This window comes from Schistocerca serialis, chromosome 1, assembly GCF_023864345.2.
Source record: "Schistocerca serialis cubense isolate TAMUIC-IGC-003099 chromosome 1, iqSchSeri2.2, whole genome shotgun sequence".
In the NCBI taxonomy this organism is placed as follows: Eukaryota; Metazoa; Arthropoda; class Insecta; order Orthoptera; family Acrididae; genus Schistocerca; species Schistocerca serialis.
Window position 1 is genome coordinate 530,684,356 of NC_064638.1, and position 22,140 is coordinate 530,706,495.

Sequence of the window (22,140 nt, forward strand, 5' to 3'; positions counted from 1 at the left end):
CAGGTGCTATACCTCCACGGACGCTAACTGGAGCAATTAGCGTTCGTGGAGGTGTAGCGTATTGAAAGGTAGCCCTAGTGGTACTATATAAATTGTGACTGGACTGCATAAATTGACTGGGAATGTTGCCATAGTTTTCGTGTCCTAACATTTATTTTCTCTTTAAAACAGGCATGCTAAACAAGTTATTGATTGAAACTTCCTGGAAGATTAAAACTGTGTGCCGGACTGAGACTCGATCTCCAGGTCCTAAGTTCGAGTCTCGGTCCGGCACACAGTTCTAATTTGCCATGAAGTTTCATATCAGCGCACACTCCGCTACAGAGTGAAAATCTCATTCAAGTTATTGATTAAATACCGCAAATAACTAACAGGTGATTCAAGACTACACTGGACAAGGATCCTGGGTGGCAGAGACAGTGTAGCTACTGGAGTGAGTCAAGTACTCTGTCTCTAAAAATGTGGATAATGCAATCTTAATTGATCTGAGGCTGAGCAGACTTTGACTGATCCAATCAACTATAGTTTCTCTACATAGGTACAGGTGAGAGCAAGTGACGATTGAGATCTGTACACCCTGGCAATGCCAAAGCAGCAGTACATTACCCTGTTTGCTTCGTGTGGTAATATAACCTGCAGCTGGCGAGATGTGTGCAGTGGAGGTGAGATGTGGAAGCGGCACCTGTGAATCGATCGCGGCCACGAAAGAAATGCGAACGTCTCACGGTCTAGCGATCAGGCAGACATATCGCAATTTACTCTCTACCAGAGCCCTGAAATCACGGTACACTTCAGTGTATGACACACCCATTCGCTCGTCGTACCAAGGACCAATTTGGCTCACTTATACGACAGAGCTCACAAGGATACCAAACGTCAAGACCGGTAAACCAAAAACGAATGCCCTCAGTAAACGAGTAGTCCGAGACGTTTGAAGACACACTGTCGGTACAGTTAGGACTTCACCACAGGCTCCCCAGTCTAAACTGCTCACAAGTGAAGTCAGTCCCAGGACAGGTCCCAAGCACAACCACACATGCCTGAGCTTCGACCAGAAGTTGCTTACCAGCCCAAAGTCCTGCACCCGAGAGCCTTGCCCTCTCTTAAAAAAAAAATCCATTTTCCCACAAAGTGCACAAATGACACTGCCTTCACGCCGTCTTGAGCCAATCACAGGGCTCTAGAGGCGCTAAATCTCCCCTCCCACACGACAGCACAAACTCATTTAGAACCAGGGCAAGAGTTAAGAAACATGGGTATCTGAAAAAAAAAGGAAACCGCCAATTACTGGCTTTTTTAAGTTTTCGCAGAGGGGGAAGAGACGATTTTCTCTGATGTCATGTCACTTCCCATGGCAACAAGCGAACAGATACAGTCTTAAAGATCTTTATCTAAATTGCCTGTGCCTTGGAGCTTGTTAGTCCCAGCTATGAGGTACAATAAAGATTCTATATCTAAACGTTTCTCAGACGCCGGATTTTTCTTATACAACCAAGGCGGCTGAGGGAAGTGGTTCACTGACCTATTTGCACTTTCAGCGAACACAAAAACTTGTGAATTTTTATTATGCGTTGCTCTGCCCACAATGCCCGGTTTACAGCTCCACTGAGTAGACGTGTTCCTTCAGACCGTCGCCCCAGCCCAGGCCTTCTGCTGGCGCCTTGGCAGGTTCAAAAAATGGCTCTGAGCACTATGCGACTTAACTGCTGAGGTCATCAGTCCCCTAGAACATAGAACTACTTAAACCTAACTAACCTAAAGACATCACACACATCCATGCCCGACGCAGGATTCGAACCTGTGACTTTAGCGGTCGCGCGGTTACAGACTGTAGCGCCTAGATCCACTCAGCCACTCCGGCCGGCCCTTGGCAGGTATCACGGCATTGTTCTGCTGGAGACCTGTCTTGATGAGGGACTGCCCAGTCTGCCCTGTATGGCTGTGCGCCTGTCTAAGGGATGGGCTCACCGCAAATTGACTTCAACTCCCAACATGCTGTTTCTACAAGCTAAGTACGATAAAAATACTTCATGCTTTTAGTGGTCAACCAGGCTCCATCAACGTCTGCTCAGGCCGTTAACTTTCTAAAGTCTCGCACAAGGTGTGTCAGGTTGTAACAAAATCTTTAATAATTTTCCATATGCGAAAAATAGGTGAGAGTAACTCGACCTCTCTCAGTGTGCTCCTTTACAGCCACCAACTACTACCACAGTGTGAGTCTGAAGATGGTCTAAGACAGATTGAAATCAGTAAGGTGATATTAAAAGAACTTTATTGTGGTTGTCACTGTTCATATTCAATTTTCAATAACAAATAAACCACTGCACTCCAGAAAGAAATGTTCTCGAAAATTAACGCTTTTCTGTTTTTCCCTTCTGCTTTTCTGGTTACATGACAATAAAAATTGTACACAGTACACCTCGCAACATACTTAACATCCAACCGTAAAAAAAAAATTGTACACAGTACATGCTCATCATACTTTACACCGCACCACAAGTCCAAGATTAATTTATGATGTATGAGGGGGGACCCAAAAGTAACGGGAATTGGGCTGCAGTGGGGAGGCACCCGTTATGGTCACGCCACCTGACTCAGCGTGCGAAGTTGTGTCACTGTGAGTGCATCGGTTCGCCCGTGAGATCTTTTTCCATTTCGGTGAAAACGTGATGGCAGATTGTCGGGAGCAAAGCGCGGCTGTCAAATTTTGTTTCCCGTTGGGGAAATCGACCGCGGAAACTTTTGTAATGCTTATTATGACTGCTAATGGGGATGCTGCCCTAAGTAAAACTAGAGTCCAGTAGTCGTTTTCATGTTTTAAAAATGGAGAAATGTCAACTAAAGACCAATACCGTTCAGGACGACCCTCAACATCACGAAGTGACGAAAACGTTGACAAAATCAATGCCTATGTTCGAGAAGACCGTCGCCGAACCATTCATCAACTCTGTGAGATGTCTGGAATATCATGAAATTCAATTCAGAGGATTTTATCCAAAGATCTGCACATGAGAAAAGTTGCAGCCAAATTTGTCCCTCGCTTTCTCACAGACAAGCAAAGGGATCGTCGACTTCAGGCATGTTTTCAGCTTCAAAATCAGCTCAAAGAGGACCCTGACTTTTTTCCCCAAGGTGATTACTGGTGATGAATCGTGGTGCTATGGATACGACCCCAAAACAAAGCAGCAATCAAGCCAGTGGAAGACAAGTGGCTCTCCTCTTCCCAAAAAAGCTCACCAAGTGAAGTCAAACATCAAGTCTATACTCATTTGTTTCTTCGATTACAGAAGTGTTGTGCACACGGACTTCATTCCCCCGGATCACACTGTCAACAAGGAGTTCTACTTTGAGGTTTTGAAAAGATTGAGAGAGAGTTTCCCGAAGAATAGGGCAGATCTTTGGTGGACAGGCGATTGATTCTTCCATCACGACAACGCACCGCCCCACACCGCCCTCTTCATAGCGCAGTTTTTGACCAAAAACGGCATGACATCGATTGTCCACCCCCTCCCCCCCCCCCTCCTCTACTCACCGGATCTAGCCCCCTGTGATTTCTTTTTGTTCTCCAGGCTCAATTGGGACTGAAAGGAAAGCGTTTTGCCACTGTGGAGGAAGTAAAACAAAAATCGCTGTAAGGCATAAAGAACATCCCGATAAGTGAATTAAAAAACTGTACTGAACAATGAAAGGATCATTTGAAGAACTGCGTTGTGGTCAATGGAAACTACTTTGTTGGTGATTAAAATTTGGTGTAAAAATGTTTAAATATTTAGAAGATGCACTGAGGTGAAACAAGTCATGAGGTAGCGAGGGCTGGGGAGGAGGAAAGGGGGGGGGGGGGAGCAAACGGGGTATCTGCCCCGGGCAGCAATGTCAGGGGGGTACCAAATTTATATTCTTGAAGGAAAAACCTTCTTACAGAAAGCGCCTTTGATCCAACGCACGATGGTCTATCGATTATTCATATTACTTTGAAACGCATCCGTGTTGGAATTTGAGCATTTTTGAATACATTCTAAGTTGATTTCTGAACGAATCATAAGTCGATTTCTGAATGCGTGCATAGTGTACATGATGTCTCTGCCAGAGAAATCCCCGTCGCATCTAGAAACAAAAAACTTACCCACAGACAAAAGGGGACGCGGTTATACGAGCTGAGACGAATAAACCCGAAAGGGTGAAAGCCAACAGCTGTTTGTTTACGTGGTTGAGTGAGTGTGCGAGTAATGAGCGTTATTATAATCATAAGCGAAATCCATGGATTCAGACCACTAGAGTGGAAATAAATAACAGGTAAGAAAGATTAGATATTATCTTCTCGGTGTACCCAAGAAAATGAAATTTTATCAGAAAATTTTTGCTAGATCGTCACACTGCTGAGGGGCAGTTGTACGGTCCCCGATTAGCAGCCCTTTAAGTTCTATCCTCGGAATAGCGCGGAGAACGCATGGTACGAACACGTAATAACACCTAACCAGCGAATAAACGCGGGATAACTGAACCGGTGATTCTAGCAGGATTAGTGAAGCTAACCGGAGAATAAATTTTGGCAATGGCAGTTACACAATTAGTAACGATAAGAAACTTCCTGGCAGATTAAAACTATGTGCCCGACCGAGACTCGAACTCCGGACCTTTGCCTTTCGCGGGCAAGTGCTCTACCATCTGAGCTACCGAAGCACGACTCACGCCCGGTACTCACAGCCTTACTTCTGCCAGTACCTCGTCTCCTACCTTACAAACTTTACAGAAGCTCTCCTGCGAACCTTGCAGAACTAGCACTCCTGAAAGAAAGGATATTGCGGAGACATGGCTTAGCCACAGCCTGGGGGATGTTTCCAGAATGAGATGTTCATTCCAGTGACGATAAGATTTTTTGTTAGAACAAGGAAGGAGAAGAAACGGGGATATCACACAAATTATATGGAAGAATATAACGATTCGAAATTTATGTAAAAATTTCGGCTACTAGTACTGCTTTTTTATCTCATCAGAACTTCGTGAATTATATTCTGGAGTGTTATTTATGTAAAGGAGGTAGATAAAAATGACCATTTGTGCCCAAAATAGTCTCACTCGCTTGGCAAGTGTTATAGTTGCTGCAATATTAGAAAGACGTATTTCATTTTATCTAGCAGACAATTACAAAATAGACATAATCAAACCGAGAAACGAAACCATTCTTGTGTATCATTCGTATTAACAGCTTTTTCGTTATTAGACAACGACATTTTGATTTTTCATGTAGCAAAATATTTGACGAACATTACGTCTCTCGCAGAAAGGACAGCATGCCGTGAAAACCTATAGCAAGATTAGAAAGAAAAAAATTCTGGGACCTAAGGACTGAAGAAATGTGAACTGCCTTACTTGTCTCCTGCATTTGCTGCTTTTACATGTCCTATGTTTAATTTTATGTCACGCAAAAGAGAAAGTTATTGGCTAATAGGCAATAAAGAGTGCATATTTTCTAAAGAGTTCTTATTCTTCCGGTCATAAATAATCCCACCGAGTACATTTAAGGGAGGTATGATGTCAAACCGTCCGACTGGTAGTAGGAGAGGCACCACAGGACATTTTAGTTTCCACTGTCCTGAATAGAGGCTTGATGGCTTACATTACAAAATATGCACGTCTAAATTCCACAGAGCGAAATGAGAGCCACTATTATTAAGTTTCTACCCTTGTTCGGAAATATCGTAAATTCGGGGCTGATATACCGCGTACACAAGGTATAAAAGGGCACTGCATCAGTGGAGATGTCAATTTTTTTCAGGTGATTCCATGAAAAGGTTTCCGGAGGAGATTATGGCCGCGCGATGGAAATTAACAGACTTTGAACGGAGAATAGTGGTTGGAGCTACACGCATGGGACATTCCATTTCTGAAAACGTTAGGAATTCAATATTCTGGTATCGGTAGTGTCAAGAGTGTGCCGAGAATACCAAATTTCAAGCATTACCTCTCACCGTGACCAACGCAGTGGCCGACGCCTTTCAAATTAACGAACAATAGCAGCGACGTTCGCGTAGATTTGTCAGTGTTATCAAACAAGCAACACTGCGTGACATAACCGCTGAAATCAATGTGGGAAATACGAAGAACGTATCTGTTAGGACAGTGCGGCGAAATCTAGGGCTAATGGACTATGGTAGCAGACGACCGATGCGAGTGCTTTTATTAGCAGCACGTCGCCTGCAGCGCCTCTCTTGGGCTCGTGACCATTTCGGTTGGACCCTAGGCGTCTGGAAAGCCGTAGCCTTGCCAGATGAGTCCGATTCCAGTTGGTAAGAGCTGATGGTAGGTTCGAGTGTGGCACAGAGCCCACGAGGCTGTGGATCCATGTTAACAAAGCAATGTACAAACTGGTGGTGGCTCCATAACGGTGTGGGCTACGTCTACATGGAATGGATTGGGCCCTCTGTTCCAACTAAACCGATCGTTGACAGGAAATTATTATGTTCGGTACCTAGGAGATCATATGCAGCTACTCATGGACTCATGGACGACGGAATTTTTATGCATGACAATACGCCACGTCATTGGTCCACAGTTCTTCGCGATTGATTTGAAGAACATTCTCGAGAGTTCGAGCGAATGATTTGGCCACCAGATCACCTTAGATGGATCACACCGAACATTTATGGGACGTAATCGAGAGGCCAATTCGTCCACGGCCGGCCGGAGTGGCCGAGCGGTTCTAGGCGCTACAGTCTGGAGCCGCGCGACCGCTACGGTCGCAGGTTCGAATCCTGCCTCGGGCATGGATGTTTGTGATGTCCTTAGGTTAGTTAGGTTTAAGTAGTTCTAAGTTCTAGTGGACTGATGACCTCAGATGTTAAGTTCCATAGTGCTCAGAGCCATTTGAACCATTTTTTTTTTAGTTCGTCCACAAAGTCCTGCACCGGCAATTATTGACGGCTGTAGACGCAGCATGGCTGAATATTTCTGCAGGGGACGTCCAGTAACATGCCACGTCGCCAGGGGCGATTCTAGAAGTCGGTCAAGGTGGAGGGGGGGGGGGGAGGGGGGAGGTTTGGGGGAGTGGAATACCGCTTAACAAAAGGAGAGTTGGGGTCCTCCACCGACAAATTGGCAAAATTTGGTGCTGCTTAAAGTAGTTTTTGGTAACTGTTTTCGAGTTCAGGGTAAAAAATGAGCATTAATAAATAATAAGACGCCCGTTTTAAGTTAAATGATATTTATTGGTTTAGATAGTAAGCTATTTGCCGCTCTTATTCTTTTGTTAAAATGTGTTTGAAATACATTGCAACGTATATTGCTAAATAATTATTTAAAAAAAGATTGAATCTGTTGGAGTAATACATTCGCCGATTTCTAAAGTCATTTTATCCAGTGTAATATGATGCTCCATTGGGGGGAAGGGGGGGGGGCTATAGCCCCCATAGGGAGGGTGAGCATTCTGCTTGGTATTGGCTAGAGTCCGTTGATGTCACAATGAGGCTGGCACGGGAGACTAGAAATTTAGTCTGTCATGGAGGCTGTGTAGCGTAGTGCAGCAATGTGGTTATACGGCAAATGCGCCGCACCACACACGCTGTGGCTTGTTACTCGTTCATTTGACTTTCGGTTTGGTTCGATACACAGTTGGATAGATCAAGACAAGTGACATGTCAGATATACCCAAAAGCATTGCCAGCCGATTCTCGAAACACGCCTACCTCCTGACTATTGCTTGGAAGCGTTACAGATGTGGAAGAAGTTTCCTGCTCCCCGGTTACCGTACCCAGATCTTCTTACACATCAGGACTAAATAAATGATAATGAAGCTGAAAAAAGAACTCGTTTGATGAAGAAGCAGATGCTAACATAGCCTGTTCCAGATTTCTATTGCCATTTACCAGGTAAAGATGGAATCCGTAACTATTTCCTCCTTGTATCACATATCTTTATGGTTTACAACTTTGCTTATTGATTCGGATATTTTATCCTTAAAAATTTCTTTTTCTTACATAAAAGCAAAATTTTGTTTCGAAAAATAGCACAGAGATTTTATGAGACTTTTATGTTTGCACACTCCATTTCGGAGCAAAGCAACACATTATTCTTACACTGTAACACTTTGTTTGTCCATGCTGGCATCGGTGAATAAAGATCACCACGAGATATAATGATATCCCGTCCACGTCAGGCTCTCGTCTTCACTTTTGTTTCTGGTAACCTAATGTTTTATCAGGGTTTTTGAACTTGCATGCAATATAGCCTGGAATGTATTTCACGCCATCTAGAAGAACGTCCGAGAACACAGAGTCATCACAAAATCTGTTAATCTGCAAATTTGGTAATAAATTTTGTTAGACGTTCATATCTTCTGGGATTTCTCGCTCTGGCGATTCATAAACAACATTAGACAGAGCTCACTGGTAGTGACATACAGGGATGACATACAGGGACGCAGAGCAGTCCAGTCAGAAGTTGTAGGCCTATTGCGTCATATATTTACGGAATATGTTTCATCTCTATCAAGACAGAAGTCCTTCCAAACTTTGATATTTTTTCCCATCCACATCACACGTCACAGCTACAACATACGTATACTCATCCCTCAACTGCCGTAATGATACTCTGAAGCAAGCTACTAGTCGTAACTGTGTCTAAATCATAATTAAACGGGTTGCCTCCACTGTTTACACAACCCACGGATCATGCAGACTTAAACATTGGAATGTGAATCGACTACTATATCCTCCGACGAGTCGTAACATATGCGACCATTAATATTCATTGCGTCAAATGTCAAAACTGCGGGTCTCTCTTGGGTAGTAAAATGTGTGACTTAGCTTTCGCTAAACACAGGATATCTTCGAGAATACCCGGCCTCCATTTAAATTCCTTCGTTCGTTTCTGCAGTGTTGCCCTGCACCCCAAAGGTATTTTTTGCTTTCGCAAATAAGCGTGTGCATTTTGCTACAGGGCTCTTTAAGTCAAAGCACGGGCAACGTACTGCGAGTTCCACTTTGCCCTTTCAGTCAACAGACATCGCATTTGCGCCGGTGTAAAACACGCATTGCATTCACTTTTGTGTAATATTTCTTTTCTTTCATGTCAGATGACCTTCTTGCCTGCCTTAACTAAAGAACATAGCGAAAAGCATTTATTTTACTTCGTAACGCTACATCACAATTTTTAGTGTTGCTTCTTTCTCTGCACAAAGTTTTTTTTTAAAAAAAAAAACATCAATCTCAGCCCTTAGTTCCTTAATTTTTACATGCTTATTCACTGTTTCACTGAGCCCTGCCTTAACTAAAGAACATAGCGAAAAGCATTTATTTTACTTCGTAACGCTACATCACAATTTTTAGTGTTGCTTCTTTCTCTGCACAAAGTTTTTTTTTTAAAAAAAAAACATCAATCTCAGCCCTTAGTTCCTTAATTTTTACATGCTTATTCACTGTTTCACTGAGCCCATGAACAGGATCTGTAGCTTCGGTCTGGTCAACATTTTTTTTTCTTTCTTTCGCAGGTTTTAAAGTCGTCAAAGCTCGTCATTGCATACTTATTGCTTCGCAGTGTTGTGCAAGACCTCCAGATCTCTAAAGAATGAATCTGTTTTCATTGTTCCTGGAATTATTTACCGAGCACCATACAACCACTTTAATTTCTCATTATTAATCAGATAAATAATAGGCAAAAGCGATAAAATAATAGTCACATAAATCGTTACAATACCTTATTTCGACAGAATTTTTTTAAACGCTCATACCGTTAACGGGATACGATCTCATAACCTTCGACATGTCAGGCAGGGATTGTATCCACTACGGCCTAGGCTATACAGCCACTTGGTGTTATATATAAACAAACTCTGTGTTGCCGAACTGTGTTACTGCGGACAACATTCAGGATCTTTTGCCTTCAGTACATCGTATTATACGCTCCAATCTATTAGGGAATAATACATTTTAAAACCGATTTCGATTACTTGTCTACACAAGAGAAACCTTACTTCACGTCTTGTGGTTGTGTCCACTGATGCACAGCAATTGTATGTGTGATGTCGGAAGGTGAGAACATCTAACGCAGCTTTGTGAAGACGTCAAGTACAATTTTTCTCAAAATGACGATTGCCTAGCGAAAAGATCATCGAAAATGTTTGGAATAATTGCCATTTATTGCGATTTTGACTGTATTATAAGGAAAAAATATAATACACAACAAAATAAACTTCAAACTCAAACAGAAATCATTATACAGGGTGTACATAAAGTCCGGGAACACTTTCAATTATTTATTGCACAAGAACCAAACATTGTACACATATCATACATGTGTCATTTTGAAGAGAAACCCTGAAAGTTTTTTTCATGTATACTGTCACCGCGTAGGTTGGTAATTTATCGATAGTCAGCGCTAATAGCAAACATGGTGTGTTCAGGTGCGGAGCGAGCTTTCTGTGTATTGGAGTTCATGAAATGGCCTCCCCGATCACCAGATATCACTCCGTGTGACTTCTTTCTGTGGGAACACATTAAAGATCTGGTGTATGTACTGCCTCTACCACGTGATGTAGCAGAGCTCCGGGAGAAAATACGGGAAGCGACAGCCACAGTCGACGATGCCATGCCATGCCATACTTCGATTACCGTATTGATGTCTGCCGGGTCACTCATGGTTCGCATATCGAATGTTTGTAAAAAGAACTTTCGGAGTTGCTCTTCAAAATGCAATATGTATGACATCTGTACAATGTTTATTTCTTGTGCAATAAATAATTGAAAGTGTTCCTGGACTTTATGTACACCCTGTATTTGTTTGGTAACCGCTTCTACTCGATATAACTTCTTTTTAATACGCGTAATGCGCTTATGTGGGCGTCTTTCACTGCAGCTCAGTGTAAAAAAGAATTACTGGTACCAAAGACTAGTGCAAAAGACTATCGTAAAAACTGTCAGAATGTTATCACATTTTTCGGTGTCAACAGGAATTATAAGTTTAAGCTAATTCGTTCGACATTACAGTGGGAGAATGGATTTATGATCCACTGAACAAGCAAACAATTAACCATCTTCTGTGAAGAACCCGACGGAATGCTGACTGACAACCTCGAAGACCATCAATATCTAGACAAGTAACCCACCCTTTCATTTTAAGGCATTTTCCAGTTCCTGCCTTGAAAATGACGGGGGTTTACTTTGTCGAAATATTGGAGTTTTTGACGAATTTGTCCGGCAGCATTCTCACGAGTAATTAGAGCATACAACACGCTGGGAGACGCTTAATTTCTCTTAGGGCAATGTGTTGATACTTCATAGGCTACATATTCGCAATCAGTAAAAGCTAGGAAGTTCTCATGTACTATCTACACAACTGATACGTTGACACAAACATTTTTAAACCACGAGTCTCTAAAACCAAGAAAGATTATAGCTTTATTTTGTTTCAAAGCCTACATCGTAATACCATCTGCTATCCGAGTCCATGTCCGAACCATGTGACTGTAAATTTAGGATGATGGGTTCTAGGCTTTTATCCGTCTTCACCTCCCTGTCAGTCTTGTGCCCCCGCTGAACGGTGATGCAGTCTGTTGCTTTATGCACAAGCGTATCAGTGTCTATTATCTTGAATTTTTTTCTCTTCGCATAGCTTGTAACCTGTGCGCAAATTAAATCTGTCGGGTTATACTGCCACCGATGTGTGAGTAAAAGCAAAACACTGTGACGCCATTCGCATACAAGAAAGACGAACTTCTATATCCTGTCGCGTGACTTTTATAAATTGAGGAGTTGCCTGATTCCAGCACGAGTGTGGCTTATATTGTCCGGAATATTTTTCTTTTTCAGCCAGGGCGCAATATCCCCTTTCCTGGCGCGCATAGTTGGTCTTTTCTCTACAACAGCTGAATGATAACTGGCATGGTAATTACCATGACTGACTTCGAAGCAAGGTATGGCAAAAATTGTGCAGTGAACCACTTCTTGAAAGGTAGTCACTATTTTCATTCTTACAGCTAAATACATGTTTATTCTCAGGAACCAAACCAGAAGAAGAGTCAGCATGCAGAATAAGTATCTGAGAACCTTTCCCTATGGGAACTATAAAACCGCCAGTACCATCACTTATTTTTCCAGCAAGTATTCAAGGAATGATTCTGAGTCACAAATGTTTCATCAAGGTAATACACTGTAGAACTATCTCCTCCTCTTGTATCGTGCTTCTTCATAAGGTACGCAGTTCGTGCTGCTTCTATGTCACTTCTTACATTTAAAAACTCACTTCTTAACGGTTCTGAAAACAATGTCTTTTAAAATTCTTTGCAGTGGCGAAGCACTACCTTTGAAGCTAATTTGCTCACGTATAATTGTAACAAGTTTTTGTGACGTCGGGGATTTGCTTCTTATATACATTTCAAGCATGGAGCGCTTTATAATGTCGTTGTCAAAAGCACGTACTTGTTTTACAGGTTTCTTGCGATTTCCGTACTTTCCAAGCGTTTCGAAAACAAGTTTTCCTGAGGTATCGACAGCTCCAACACTTTGTTTACTATTCACTGTTCACTTCTCTTGCGGAAACGTGCTTCTGCAGCTCGATCTTGAGTCTTCAAAATGCCAGAAACAAAAGTCTCGTTTTCAAATTCATATTTGAATAAGTTATAAATGCGGGGCATAAACCCCCTCGACTGCGTCTGGAGTAATCTACATCTGCATCTACAAGATCACTCTGCACTTCACAATTAAGTGCCGGGCATACGGTTCATCGAACCACCTTCATGCTATTTCTCTACGGATCCACTCTCGAACAGTGCGCGGGAAACACGAATACTTCAGTCTTTCCGTGTGAGCTCTAATTTCTCTTATTTTATTGTGATGATCATTCCTCGATATGTTGGTGGGCGCCAACAAAGTATTTTCATACTCTGAGGAGAAAGCTGGCGACTAATATTTCATGAGAAGGTCTTGCAGCAACAAAAAACGCCTTTGTTTTGATGACTGCCACCACAATTCGCATATCGTATCTGTGGCAGCCTCTCCCCTATTTCGCGATAACGAGCTGCCCATCTTTGAACTTCTTCGATCAATCCTGTCTGCTGTGGATCCTAGACTGGACAGCAGTATTCCAGGAGAGGGCGGAAAAGCGTGGTGTAAGTTGTCTCTTTGTTAGATCTGTTGCATTTTCTAAGTGCCCTGCCAGGAAATCACAGTCGTTGGTTTGCTCCCCACACAACATTATCCATGTGATCGTTGCAACTTAACTTATTCGTAATTGTAATACCTAAGTATAAAGTTGAATTTACAGCCTTTAGATGTGTGCGTTTTATCCTGTAAACCGAAATCTAGCGGATTCCTTTTAGTACTCACATGGATGACTTCAGATTTTTCATTAATTAGTGTCAGTTGCCACCTCTCTGACCATACAGACGTCTCTTATATAAACAGTTTTGCAATTTGTTTTAATCATCTGATGACATTATAAGGCGGTAAATCACAGCATCATCTGCAAACAGTCTAAGAGGGCTGCTGAGATTGCCTCCTAAATCGTTTAGTAAATCAGTAATAGCAGAAGACCTACAACACTTCTTTGCAAATGCCAAATAGCACTTCTGTTTTACTCGATGTTTTTCCGTGGATTAGTACATAGTGTGACCTTTCCGACAGGAAATCACGAATCCAGTCGCCCAACTAAGACGACACTCCATAGGCACGCAATTTAATTACGGTTGCTTTTGAGGAACTTCGCGTTTATTGCCGTCACATGACATGTTGTTGTTGTGGTCTTCAGTCCTGAGACTGGTTTGATGCAGCTCTCCACGCCACTCTATCCCGTGCAAGGTTCATCATCTCCAAGTAACTACTGCAACCTACATCCTTCTGAATCTGCTTAGTGTATTCATCTCTTGGTCTCCCTCTACGATTTTTACCCTCCACGCTGCCCTCAAGTACTAAATTGGTGATCCCTTGATGCCTCACAACATGTCCTACCAACCGATCCCTTCTTCTAGTCAAGTTGTGCCACAAACTTCTCTTCTCCCCAATTCTATTCAGTACCTCCTCATTAGTTATGTGATCTACCCATCTAATCTTCAGCATTCTTCTGTAGCACCACATTTCGAAAGCTTCTATTCTCTTCTTGTCCAAACTATTTATCGTCCATGTTTCACTTCCATACATGCCCACACTCCATACAAATACTTTCAGAAACGACTTCCTGACACTTAAATCTATACTCGATGTTACCAAATTTCTCTTCTTCAGAAATGCCTTCCTTGCCATTGCCAGTCTACATTTTATATCCTCTCTACTTCGACCATCATCAGTTATTTTGCTCCCCAAATAGCAAAACTCCTTTACTACTTGAAGTGTCTCATTTCCTAATCTAATTCCCTCAGCATCACCCAACTTAATTAGACTACATTCCATTATCCTCGTTTTGCTTTTGTTGATGTTCATCTTATATCCTCCTTTCAAGACACTATCCATTCCGTTCAACTACTCTTCCAAGTCCTTGGCTGTCTCTGATAGAATTACAATGTCATCGGCGAACCTCAAAGTTTTTATTTCTTCTCCATGGATTTTAATACCTACTCCGAACTTTTCTTTTGTTTCCTTCACTGCTTGCTCAATATACAGATTGAATAACATCGTGGAGAGGCTACAACCCTGTCTCACTTCCTTCCCAACCACTGCTTCCCTTTCGTGTCCCTCGACTCTTATAACTGCCACCTGGTTTCTGTACAAATTGTAAATAGCCTTTTGCTCCCTGTATTTTACCCCAGCCACCTTCAGAGTTTGAAACAGAGTATTCCAGTCAACATTGTCAAAAGCTTTCTCTAAGTCTACAAATGCTATAAACGTAGGTTTGCCTTTCCTTAATCTAGCTTCTAAGATAAGTCGTAGGGTCAGTATTGCCTCACGTGTTCCAATATTTCTACGGAATCCAACCTGACATATTCATTTGGAAATCACACTAAGACGTTTACATATATACATTCACAGCTATACTGCTAAAAGAAAGCAGCATCGACATCTGTATGAATAATTCGATCGCTCTGTGAATGAAACTGCATTGTCGCGAAATACGGCAACAGCATAGCACGCGGGAGAGAGATTCTCGCAGTCCAGTTCGTAAGTCGCGGCTAGCCGCTGGGAGAGAGACAATCTTATTGCCTGCTAGCAGTTAATGGTGGGGGATGCGCAGACCGGCTGAAAGTAGGGCGGCCTTCCTACATGACGCGGACTATAACACCATTATTATTGAAACCACAGAGCGCCATACGAAACGTGCAGGTATAAGAGCTCAGGTACATCTCAAGAACACAAAAAAAAAATAAGAGCTATTTCCACGAGGAGTAAAAGCTAATAAACCTAAGCAACATAATTTATTACTTTCCTGTACAACGTAGTGAATCGTTCACTGTGGTAGTGTAATCGAGTACCACGCGAAAAAAGCATTATATTTACATGAATGAATTTATTTTATGGTAATTTTTGAGTTATAATTATTTTGACTTCACACACTTTTTGCTTGCATCCCTGCTTTCTGTAATGTCTTCCCCAAGCCAGTTTATAATGTTTGCACCTGACATTGTTGTGCTTAGTAGCTTCTTTCTCGAAGGTAATCCTGTAAGTTCATTTTCAAATCTTCTTCATAATCTTCAGTCTGGAAATGAACTGAACACATACGTGCAGTTTTCGCATTCGCTTCGACAGCGCATTTGCACCAAACCATCCATACACGTTGCAGGTGATCTCTTTTGGGAAAACTACGACAAATGATATTTGTCATCTCTCGAGCAGTATTAGTGAATTGTGCCAAGGTGCAATTACAAAGACCCTTGCTCATGATTGATACAAAACGAGTTGTTATCTTTGGATGTACACAATGATTTCCGTGTAAAGCTGAACGCACAGCCACGACAGTCCTCAAATTAACGTTAAAGTGTACAAGGGAGTTTTTTACTCGCCAGAGGCTCCTTTCTCTAAATACCTTGAGTGCGACAACGTCTGGTTCTGCATAGACTGTCAGCATGGCGACACATGGCACACTGACAGTCGTGGTGCCACCTTCAACACTGGACACATTCTCTTTTCAGACGAGTCCCGGTTCTACAAACGAGATCATGGTGGACGTGTCCATCCGCATGCGGAGGGTCCGAGGAATAAGAATGTTGCCAGTTTGTATTCGTCATCGTCATATGGTACCAGCACCTGTTGTTACATTAGTGATAGTTTGAGGTGCTGCTGGGTACACAACACGATCCCTTTGGCTCATATAATAGGTTACCTGGGAAGCAGATGTCACACTATATTTCAAGAATTTAACTGAAGAGGGGCAGCAGCCTTTTCAGTAGTTGCAGGGGCAACAGTCTGGATGATTGACTGATCTGGCCCTGTAACAATAACCAAAACGGTCTTGCTGTTTTGGTACTGCGAACGGCTGAAAGCAAGGGGAACTACAAAAAAAATGGCTCTGAGCACTATGGGACTTAACATCTGTGGTCAACAGTCCCCTAGAACTTAGAACTACTTAAACCTAACTAACCTAAGGACATCACACACATCCATGCCCGAGGCAGGATTCGAACCTGCGACCGTAGCAGTCGCGCGGTTCCGAACTGAGCGCCTAGAACCGCTAGACCACCGCGGCCGGCGGGGAAACTACAGCCGTAATTTTTCCCGAGGGCATGCAGCTTTACTGTATGATTAAATGATGATGGCGTCCTCTGGGATAAAATATTCCGGAAGTAAAATAGTCCCCCATTCGTATCTCCGGGTGGGGACTACTCAAGATGACATCGTTATCAGGAGAAAGAAAACTGGCGTTCTACGGATCGGAGCGTGGATGTCAGATCCCTTAATCGGGCAGGTAGATAAGAAAAATTAAAAAAGGGAAATGGATAGGTTAAAGTTAGGTATAGTGGGAATTAGTGAAGTTCGGTGGCAGGAGGAACAAGACTTTTGGTCAGGTGAATACAGGGTTACAAATACAAAATCAAATAGGGGTAATGCAGGAGTAGGTTTAATAATGAATAAAAAAATACAAGTACGGGTAAGCTACTACAAACAGCATAGTGAACGCATTATTGTGGCCAAGACAGACACGAAGCCCACGCCTACTACAGTAGTACAAGTTTATATGCCAACTAGCTCTGCAGATGACGAAGAAATTGATGAAATGTATGATGAGATAAAAGAAATTATTCAGATAGTGAAGGGAAACAAAAATTCAATAGTCATGGGTGACTGGAATTCGAGAGCAGGAAAAGGAAGAGAAGGAAAAATAGTAGGTGAATATGGATTGGGGCTAAGAAATGAAAGAGGAAGCCGCCTGGTAGAATTTTGCACATAGCATAACTTAATCATAGCTAACACTTGGTTCAAGAATCATGAAAGAAGGTTGTATACATGGAAGAACCCTGGAGATACTAAAAGGTTTCAGATAGATTATATAATAGTAAGACAGAGATTTAGGAACCAGATTTTAAATTGTAAGACATTTCCAGGGGCAGATGTGGACTCTGACCACAATCTATTGGTTATGAACTGTAGACTAAAACTGAAGAAACTGCAAAAAGGTGGGAATTTAAGGAGATGGTATCTGGATAAACTGAAAGAACCAGATGTTGTACATAGTTTCAGGGAGAGCATAAGGGAACAATTAACAGGAATGGGAGAAAGAAATACAGTAGAAGAAGAATGGGTAGCTTTGAGGAATGAAATAGTGAAGGCAGCAGAGGATCAAGTAGGTAAAAAGACGAGGGCTAGTAGAAATCCTTGGGTAACAGAAGAAATATTGAATTTAATTGATGAAAGGAGGAAATATAAAAATGCAGTAACTGAAGCACGCAAAAAGGAATACAAACGCCTCGAAAATGAGATCGACAGAAAGTGCAAAATGGCTAATCAGGGATGGCTGGAGGACAAATGTAAGGATATAGAGGCTTATCTCATGAGGGGTAAGATTGATACTGCCTACAGGAAAATTAAAGAGACCTTTGGAGAAAAGAGAGCCACTTGCATGAATATCAAGGGCTCAGAGGGAAACCCAGTTCTAACCAAAGAAGGGAAAGCAGAAAGGTGGAAGGAGTATATAGAGGTTCTATACAGGGGCGATGCTGTTGGGGACAATATTATGGAAATGGAAGAGGATGTAGATGAAGACGAAATGAGAGATACGATACTGGGTGAAGAGTTTGACAGAGCACTGAAAGACCTAAGTCGAAACAAGGCCCCGGGAGTAGACAACATTCCATTAGAATTACTGACAGCCTTGGGAGAGCCAGTCCTGACAAAACTCTACCATCTGGTGAGCAAGATGTATGAGACAGGCGAAATTCCCAGAGACTTCAAGAATATAATAATTCCAATCCCAAAGAAAGCAGGTGTTGACAGATGTGAAAATTACCGAACTATCAGTTTAATAAGTCACAGCTGCAAAATACTAACGCGAATTCTTTACAGACGAATGGAAAAACTGGTAGGAGCCGGCCTCGGGGAAGATCAGTTTGGATTCCGTAGAAATGTTGGAACACATGAGGCAATACTGACCCTACGACTCATCTTAGACGAAAGATTAAGGAAAGGCAAACCTACGTTTCTAGCATTTGTAGACTTAGAGAAAACTTTTGACAATGTTGACTGGAATACTCTCTTTCAAATTCTGAAGGTGGCTGGGGTAAAATATAGGGAGCAAAAGGCTATTTACAATTTGTACAGAAACCAGATGGCAGTTATAAGAGTCGAGGGACACGAAAGGGAAGCAGTGGTTGGGAAGGGAGTGAGATAGGGTTGTGGCCTCTCCCCGATGCTATTCAATCCGTATATTGAGCAAGCAGTAAAGGAAACAAAAGAAAAGTTCGGAGTAGGTATTAAAATCCATGGAGAAGAAATAAAAACTTTGAGGTTCGCCGATGACATTGTAATTCTCTCAGAGACAGCCAAGGACTTGGAAGAGCAGTTGAACGGAATGGACAGTGTCTTGAAAGGTGGGTATAAGATGAACATCAACAAAAGCAAAACGAGGATAATGGAATGTAGTCGAATTAAGTTGGGTGATGCTGCGGGAATTAGATTAGGAAATGAGACACTTCAAGTAATAAAGGAGTTTTGCTATTTGGGGAGCAAAATAACCGATGATGGTCGAAGTAGAGAGGATATAAAATGTAGACTGGCAATGGCAAGGAAAGCGTTTCTGAAGAAGAGAAATTTGTTAACATCGAGTATAGATTTAAGTGTCAGGAAGTCGTTTCTGAAAGTATTTGTATGGAGTGTGGGCATGTATGGAAGTGAAACATGGACGATAAATAGTTTGGACAAGAAGAGAATAGAAGCTTTCGAAATGTGGTGCTACAGAAGAATGCTGAAGATTAGATGGGTAGATCACATAACTAATGAGGAGGTATTGAATAGAATTGGGGAGAAGAGGAGTTTGTGGCACAACTTGACTAGAAGAAGGGATCGGTTGGTAGGACATGTTCTGAGGTATCAAGGGATCACCAATTTAGTACTGGAGGGCAGCGTGGGGTGTAAAAATCGTAGAGGGAGACCAAGAGATGAATACACTAAGCAGATTCAGAAGGACAACAACAACAACAAGAACCCAATACCCACTTTGCCCTTGCTATTGTGTCCTACCTCGATTCAGAGGGTGTTTGGCTGTTGCCCTGGCCAGCACATTCGCCACATCTCTCATACGTTGGCAACACGTGGTCGTGGATTACCGAGAGATTTGCCCGCCACCACACTCCAGCCGCTACGATTGATGAACTCTGGCTTGCAGCTGAATCAGCATAGATTACCATACCTGGTTTGTCATCTAAGCTCAGTTCGACTCGATGTCTAGCTGAGTTAGAACTATTGCTGCCAGAAGTGGCACCTCTGCGCACTGAGTATTGCATCACCTACCAACGTGACAATGTATTCTTCCTACTATATTGTACACCCTCAGTAAATTAAATTTCATCATTTGTTACACCACCTGGTGTTGCGATTTCAGTGAATAGAAATCTAGAAAGTATTGTAGGAACTCGTAGTTGGGGGAACCAGCTCAAGCGCAGTCTCATGGATTGATACGTGCTAAAACTGTGAGTCGGTCCATTATGCGTGTTGATTCAGTGCAAATGGAACGTACTGCTCGCGAAAGGCAATGTATTACAGTCCGCTCATAATTACTTCAGAATTAGCACTTCGGCAGGAACACATGGTGGGGTAGAGATCAGTTGTCACGCCCTACACAAAACACACGAGTAATCTTACAATGATGGAACTGGCATCGTTGTGTTCTGGAAGGGTTTACATTTTAGTTTTATTTGCGGTAGCAAACTTTTAAGACGGCATACAGAAAGTTAACAAAACTGCATATTCTAATGACAGTATTGAAATGTTGACATGTGGGAAAGTCTGTTTTGTTTGCGTTTAGGCGGACACATTATGCGAACCAAATCTTAAGTATACTTCATATTTTCGCTAAGCGGTTCGAGGCGCTACGATCGCATGTTCGAATCCTGCCTCGGGCATGGATGTGTGTGATGTCCTTAGGTTACTTAGGTTTAAGTAGTTCTAAGTTCTAGGGGACTAATGACCTCAGACGTTAAGTCCCATAGTGCTCAGGGCCATACTTCATATTTTCATCTGCACCGAAGCGCAACTCCTTCGGAACTCTCTAACAAAAGATAATTTGAGCTAAACGTGACGCACGATGCTACGTCCAAAACCCCTTCGCTGGGCAGTTTGGCTTCATTGAGACAAACAGATCGCTAGATTTATAATTAAACAGTTATTACGTTTTCTGGTCGATTTTCTACTTATTTGTAACACAATAAAAACTATGCTATTTCATCGAAGTGAGAAAATGTTTCAGTCTGGAAGAGCGAAAATAGTGATAACAAAATACACTGCCTCAGTACTGCAACAATTGTAATTCAGACAGTAGGAGGGGTTTCTTTCGAGTGATTAGAGTGATAGCTACTCACGTCAGACTCTGTTGCTGAAGTCACGCGCAAGCATACTGTTTTACCTTGTTGCGAATTTGAGGTTATTCACTGCAGCTTTAATCCACTAATGAGTAAAAACCTGTTACTTCGTTCCCCAAAGGTAAGTGGGCAAGTTCAACTCAGACATATATACACGGATCAAAACTGGATACGGAGAATCACACTAGAGGCGCTTCCTTCTCTCCACAAGCGGAACATAGAAAAGTTTCAACTATCCCGTTATACTTCCATATTTCTAGCTGAAACATTCGCACTTATAGAGGCAGTAAAATACAGGATTTCCCTCAGAATTTCCAAAGCGGTAATATTCACCGGCTCACAAAACTTTCTGAAATCAATCAGTTAGAGAAACTGGAACAAAAGAATTTAAAACATTCTGGACCTAGTAGATCAGTAGAGGGCAATCATCAAGCAAAGAAGTATGATCAGATTATAGAAATCGTTTGGATTAAATCTCATACCGAATTAAATAAAATCAAGCAGCAGGTAACCTAGAGAAATATGCAGTTTGGAGCGGAAGAATTCCATACACAAAATTCCTCTTCAAAATCAAACAAACGATTCTCTAATGGCAGGAAGAATGGACTGAAAGACAAAAAGCAAGAGATGAGGGCTATTCAAGTTTACAGACTTTCGTATCAAGATACCCTTTGTTTGAAAAGTCTCTAAAAACAAGGAAAATAACTGTGTCTCAATCATGGGTGTTCCAATGTCACTTGCTTAAAATCGGTGTAATGGATGCACCCTACTGTCAATGTGTTGACGTAACACTTAGTGACACAAATCACATTCCATTTTAGCGCAAGCACTTGGAGAATGGTTAATGAAATTTTTAAACGAACTCACGAAATAATCACTGCCTGACGCTTTGCGCTATCCCCGTGCTTGTATCGTAAATACAAACAGGTGTGTAAATGACGCTATAGCCAGATTTGTAGCACATGAAAGCAGAAAAATCGGAAAGGAAAGATGGACGTTGAATGTAATGAAAGGGCAGACCATATTTTCATTCAAACAAGTGGTTAGCTATCTATTTATGTCTAGTTGCATAACTGTATTTCTACAATATTTTAAATGCCAAACTTAAAAACGCGCGGCGTAAAATGTTTGTCTGAATATGGTCAAATGTTACTTTTCTATTTTGATAAAGCTTTTAAATTGTAATGGCTAAAAAGTGTGTATGGCAGCAGACA

At 42.0% G+C, this 22,140-nt stretch overlaps 1 protein-coding gene across 1 annotated transcript in view; it reads right to left on the minus strand.

Annotated features, from left to right (window-relative positions):
• LOC126411497 (dynein axonemal intermediate chain 4) overlaps nt 1-22,140 on the minus strand; it is a 66,878-nt gene that overhangs the window by 43,947 nt on the left and 791 nt on the right. The gene's annotated exons all lie outside the window — the stretch shown is intronic.